The following is a 6,981-nucleotide window of genomic DNA, read 5'->3' as shown; positions in this document are numbered from 1 at the left end:
AATGGACCTTTTCCAGTCCTGTGGCCACTGCTGAGTTTTCCAAATTTGCTGGCATATTGAGTGCAGTACTTTCACACCATCTTTTTAGGATTTGAAAGAGCTCAACTGGAGCTCACCTCCACTAGCTTTGTTTGTAATAATGCTTCCCAAGGATAATTTGACTTCACATTCCAAGATGTCTGGCTCTAGGTGATTGATCACACCATCGTGATTATCTGGGTCATAAAGATCTTTTTTGTACATTTCTTCTGTGTATTTTTGCCACCTCTTCTTAATATCTTCTGATTCTGTTAGGTCCCTACCATTTCTGCCCTTTATTGAGCCCATCTTTGCATAAAATGTTCCCTTGGTATCTCTAATTTTCTTCCTATTCTATTGTTTTCCTCTATTTCTTTGCACTGATCACTGAGGAAGGCTTTCTTATCTCTCCTTGCTATTCTTTGGAACTCTGCATTCAAATGAGTATATCTTTCCATTTCTCCTTTGCTTTTCACTTCTTTTCTTTTCACAGCTATTTATAAGGCCTCTTCAGACAGTCATTTTGCTCTTTTGCATTTCTTTCTCTTGGGAATGATCTTGATCCCTGTCCTCTGTACAATGTCACAAACTTCCATCCATACTTAATCAGGCACTCTGTCTATCAGATCTAGTTCCTTAAATTTATTTGTCACTCCCACTGTATAATTGTAAAGGATTTGATTTAGGTCATACCTGAATGGTCTAGTGGTTTTCTGTGCTTTCTTCAATTTAAGTCTGAATTTTGCAGTAAGGAGTTCATGATCTGACCCACAGTTAGCTCCTGGTCTTGTTTTTGCTGAATGTATAGAGCCTGTCCATCTTTGGCTGCAAAGAATATAATCAATTTGATTTCAGTGTTGGCCATCTGGTGTTGTCCATGTGTAGAGTCTTCTCTTGTGTTGTTGGAAGAGATTTTTGCTATGACCAGTGTGTTCTCTTGTCGAAACTCTATTAGCCTTTGCCCTGTTTCATTCTGTACTCCAAGGCCAGATTTGTGTGTTACTGCAGGTGTTTCTTGACTTCCTACTTTTGCATTCCAGTCCCCTATAATGAAAAGGACATCTTTTTGGGGTAGTAGTTCTAAAAGTTCTTGTAGGTCTTCACAGAACCATTCAAGTTCAGCTTCTTTAGCATTACTGGTTGGGGCATAGACTTGGATTATCATGATATTGAATGGTTTGCCTTGGAAACGAACAGAGATCATTCTGTCGTTTTTGAGATTGATTCCAAGTATTGCATTTCAGACTCTTTTGTTGACTATGACGGCTAATCCATTTCTTCTAAAGGATTCTTGCCACAGTAGTAGATATAATGGTTATCTGAGTTAAATTCACCGATTCCAATCCATTTTAGTTCGCTGATTCCTAAAATGTCGATGTTCACTCTTGCCATCTCCTGTTTGACCACTTCCAATTTGCCTTCATTCATGGACCTAACATTCCAGGTTCCTATACAATGTTGCTCTTTATATTTGTGTGTAAGTATATATAATTAATTTTAAGTATAGTATATTGTTTCTTTGCATTCTACATTATCTTTTTCTTATCTTTCACTATAATAGCTGCATTAAATAAAATATTTTAAATTAAAACATTCTTAAAATTTAACTGGCAAGCTATTCCATATATATTTAACCTAATTATAAAATTATTGTAAACTTCATATGTATTATTTGTATGTAATCCTATTTAATCAATTTTAATTATAATATATTGCTTCTTTGCATTCTACATTATCTTTTTCTTATCTTTCACAATAAATATTTTTACTTTCCTCTAGAATAACTTATTTATTTAATATGCCTTAGTTTTATTAGTGCCCTACATTTTACAGCTTGTATTCTCTACTCAATAAAGTCCAAGTTAGTATTTTCACTCATTCTCAAACAATGAAAAGACATATTTATTCTCTAAAGTATACTGTTATTTACTGCTCATGCTGTATTCACTCCCTTGAATTGTAATACAAATATGTTTTTACATTTTGAAATTTTATCATTAATATTTTACCTCTCAGTATCTATTTGGATATAGTCACACACGTTCTTTTTTTCAAATTTTTTCTTATAAAATTTTACCTAGATTAAGAGTTTCTTCTTTAGATGAATGTAAATATTTCCTTTTTGGAGTCATTTGGTAATTTCCCTCCATTCAAAAACCTCCTTGAAAATGAATTGATCTTGTTATTATGTTAAAAGGACTTTTTCACTTTTTATTGACTTTCAGTTTATCTATCTCACTAGCTATGGCCATTAATAGACATTGTCACAAATAGATATATACATATCATAAAAAGTAAACTACTATTAGTAAAACTACTAAGCGTATTTTGAATAATTTTATCTTTGCTGTATGTGTCTGAAAATAGATTTTATTAAAGTTAAAGGCCAGAGAAAATGAAAATGAAAGTGTAGTCACTCAGTTGTATCTGACTCTTTGCAACCCCATAAATTGTAGCCTACCAAGCTCCTCTGTCCATGGAATTCTCCAGGCAAAATTACTGGAGTGGGTAGTCATTCCATTCTCTAGGGGATCTTCCTAACCCAAGGATCAAACCTGGGTCTCTGGCATTTCAGGCAGATTCTTTAGAATAAACCCATATTTTGACATATAAAAAAGAACCTGACATGTATAACATTATTTAATTAAAAATAGCAAAGTATATGACAGCAGTAGACATAAGTACTTCAAATTGTAAAAGCCAACATTAGTGTATTTTACATTGATCTCTAATGAATGCTTCAACTGCTATAATTCTAGGATGTGAGTAACAGAGAAAATTATCAATTTAGTTTATGAAAATAAAATATGATTGATAGATGCAACCATATAGGTAGCCATTATTAGTCATTGTTTTAGAAGACTCAAGTATTAGTCTTCATTACAAGGACATAACTGAGTTTACATTTGATTTTTCTAGCTTTTAGAAAGCTAAAAAATAGTGTTTGCTTGAATTCAGTGGTCTAGAAGTTATGCTGAAAATGAATATCCTTAGGAACGGTAGATAAACATTTACCCTTTTCTTGATACAGTGATAATTGATGAAAAAAATGCATTTGAGGCAAATTTGATCTTTTATTTAATGTTTTACATTTTTGAATGTTCATATGTGTTTTGGTAAAAGGTCAACTTTTTATGCATTCCCCATTTTCTTGAGAAGTGACAATTTAAAAGCTTATTATTCCCCTGACAGAAACTTGGGCTTTTGTTATTTACAACAAATATTCCTGTTAAAAATACAAATAACAAGTTATGATTTAAAGATCATCAATGAATGATATAGCGAGTATTCAGTATTTCAATCTCTGCTATGGTGATATAGCTTGATATTGTTCGATGTTTTACCCTTCCCAAAGACATTTATTTTTTCAGAGGAAACCTGAATAACTTATTTAAGAATAATAAAATTAGGTGTAGCTCTTTTAAGAACTAGAGTGAAATTGAAAAGTAAGATTAGGCATTCATCTCTTTTTAACAGTTATTTTAATGTAGACAAGGTAGTAAGTCTTCTGAATTAGTGACAAATGGTATGGAGTAGCCCTCATAGTCAACAAAAGAGTCCAAAATGCAGTACTAGGGTGCAATCTCAAAAATGACAGAATGATCTCTGTTCCTTTCCAAGGCAAACCATTGAATATCACTGTAACCCAAGTCTGTATCCCAACCAGTGATGCTGAAGAAGCTGAAGTTCAACGGTTCTATGAGGAACTTCTAGAACTAACACCCAAAAATGATGCCCTTTTCATCATAGGGGACTGGATGCCAAAGTAGGAAGTCAAGAAATACCTGGAGTAACAGGCAAATTTGACATTAGAGCACAAAATGAAGCAGGACAAAAGCTAACAGTTTTGCCAAGAAAACATATTGGTCATAATAAGCACTTTCTTCCAACAACACAAGAGATGAATCTAAACATGGACATCATCAGATGGTCAATACTGAAATCAAAATGATTATATTCTTTGTAGCCAAAGATGGAGAAGCTCTATACAGTCATCAAAACAAGATGGAAAGCTGAATGTGGCTCAGATCATGAACCCCTTATTGCAAAATTCGGGCTTAAATTGAAGAAAATAGGGAAAACCACTAGACCATTTTGGTAAGACCTAAATCAAAGCCCTTACTGTTATACAGTGGAAGTGACAAATAGATTCAAGGGATTAATCTGATAGACTGACTGCCTGAAGTACTATGGATGGGGGTTCATGACATTGTACAGGAGGCAGTGATCATGACCATCTCCAAGAAAAAGAAATACAAAAAGGCAAAATGTTTCTCTGAGGAGGTCTTTAAAAAGTAGAGAAGAAAAGGCAAAGGAGAAATAGAAAGAGATACCCACTTGAAAGCAGAGTTCCAAAGAATATCAAGGAGAAATAAGAAAGCCTTCCTTAGTGATCCATGAAAAGAAATAGAGGAAAGCAATGGGAAATACTAGAGATCTCTTCAAGAGAACTAGAGATACTAAGGGAATACTTCATGCAAAGATGGGCACAATAAAGGACAGAAATGGTAATGGTATGGACCTAACAGAAGCAGAAGATATTAAGAAAAGGTGGCAAGAATACACAGAAGAACTATACAAAAAGATCTTCATGCCCCAGATAATTATGGTTGTTGATCACTCACTTTTCCTGGAATGAGAAGTCAGGATGGATATCATAACTATAAACAAAGCTAGTGGAGGTGATGGAATTCCAGTTGAGTTCTTTCAAATCCTAAAAGATGATGCTGTGAAAGTGCTGCACTCAAAATGCCAGCAAATTTGGAAACTCAGCAGTAGTCACAGGACTGGAAAAAGTCAGTTTTCATTCCAATCCCAAAGAGAGGTAATGCCAAAGAATGTTCAAACTACTGCACAATTGCACTCATCTCACATGCTAGCAAAGTAATGCTCAAAATTCTCCAAGCCAGGCTTCAACAGTACATAAATTGTGAACTTCCAGATGTTCAAGATAGATTTAGAACAGGCAGAGGAATCAGGTAAAATTGCCAACGTCCACTGGATCATTGAAAAAGCAAGAGTGTTCTAGATAAACATCTATTTCTGCTCCATTGACTATGCCAAAGCCTTTGACTGTGTGGATCACAACAAACTGTGGAAAATTCTTATTGGAATACTAGACCACCTTACCTACCTCCTGAGTAAGCTGTATGCAGATCAAGAAGCAACAGTTAGAACCAGACATGGAACAAGAGACTGCTTTCAAATCAGGAATGGAGTATGTCAAGGCTGTATATTGTCATCCTGCTTATTTAACTTGAGTATAGATTACATCACGTGAAATGCTGGGCTGGATGAAACACAACCTGAAGTCAAGATTGCTGGGAGAAGTATCAATAACCTCAGATATGCAGATGAGAACACCCTTTGGCAGAAAGCAAAGAATAACTAAAAAGCCTCTCAATGAAAGTGAAAGAGGAGAGTGAAAACGTTGTCTTAAAACTCTATACTCAGAAAACTAATGAAGGGGAAAAAAAAAAAACCAAGATCATGGCAGCTAGTCCCTTCATAGCAAACAGATGAGGAAACAATGAAAACAGTGAAAGACTCTACTTTTGGGGGCTCCAAAATCACTGCAGATGGTGACTGCAGCCATGAAGTTAAAAGATGCTTGCTCCTTGGAAGAAAAGTTATGACCAACCTAGACAGCGTATTAAAAATCAGAGACATTACCAACAAAGGTCCATCTAGTCAAAGCTATGGTTTTTCCAGTAGTCATGTATGGATATGAGAGTTGGACTTTAAGGAAAGCTGAGCGCCGAAGAATTGATGCATTGGAACTCTGGTGTTGGAGAAGACTCTTGAGAGTCCTTTGGCTGCCAGGAGATCAGATCAGTCAATTCTAAAGGAAATCAGTCTTGAATACTCATTAGAATGACTGATGCTGAACCTGAAACGCCTATACTTTTGCAACCTGATGAGAACTGACTCTTTGGAAAAGACCCTAATTCTGGGAAAGATTGAAGCCAGAAGGAGAAGGGGATGACAGAGGATGAGATGGTTGGATGGACATGAGTTTGAGTAAGCTCCATAAGTTGATGATGGACCGGGAAGCCTGGTGTGCTGCAGTCCATGGGGTCACAAAGAGTGGACATGACCAGGGACTGAACTGAACTGAACTGGTATGGTCACTCAGCAAAATCCTGACATCCTGGAGTGTGAAGTCAAGTGGGCCTTAGGAAGCATCATTACGAACAAAGCTAGTGGAGGTGATGGAATTCCAGTTGAGCTATTGCAAATCCTAAAAGATGATGGTGTGAAATTGCAACACTCAATATGCCAGCAAAATGGAAAACTCAGCAGTGGCCATAGGACTGAGAAATGTCAGTTTTCATTCCAATCTCAAATAAAGGCATGCCAAAGAGTTTTCAAGCTACTGCACAATTGCACTCATCTCACATGCTAGTAAAGTAATGCTCAAAATTCTCCACGCCAGGCTTCAAGAGTACATGAACCGTGAACTTCCAGATGTTCAAGCTGGATTTAGAAAAGACAGAGAAACCAAAGATCAACATCCTCTGGATCATCAAAAAGCAAAAGAGTTTCGTAAAACATCTACTTCTGCTTTATTGACTATTCCAAAGCCTTTGACTGTGTGGATCACGACAAATTGTGGAAACAAACAGAGCATAATATGCTTGGATGGCATCACTGATTCAATGGGCATAAGTGTGAGCAAAGGTTAATAGTGAAGGTCAGTGAAGCGTGGAATGCTACAGTTCACAGAGTGTTGAATTATTGAACATGACTTGGCTACTGAAAAACTACAATCCTTAAATAATTATTGTTAATGGATTATGATTTTTTTTTTCATTATAGCATAAAAGACATAATACAAGGAAAAGAAATATGTAATTCCAAGTAGTAAATCTTCCGAATTAGTGACTGGTATGTACTATGTCTCTTCAATCATGTCTGACTCGTTGCAACACTATGGACTGTAGCCCACTGGGTTCCTCTCTC

The sequence above is a fragment of the Bos indicus x Bos taurus genome, chromosome 5, assembly GCF_003369695.1.
Source record: "Bos indicus x Bos taurus breed Angus x Brahman F1 hybrid chromosome 5, Bos_hybrid_MaternalHap_v2.0, whole genome shotgun sequence".
Lineage (NCBI taxonomy): Eukaryota > Metazoa > Chordata > Mammalia > Artiodactyla > Bovidae > Bos > Bos indicus x Bos taurus.
This window is presented reverse-complemented; position numbering follows the sequence as displayed.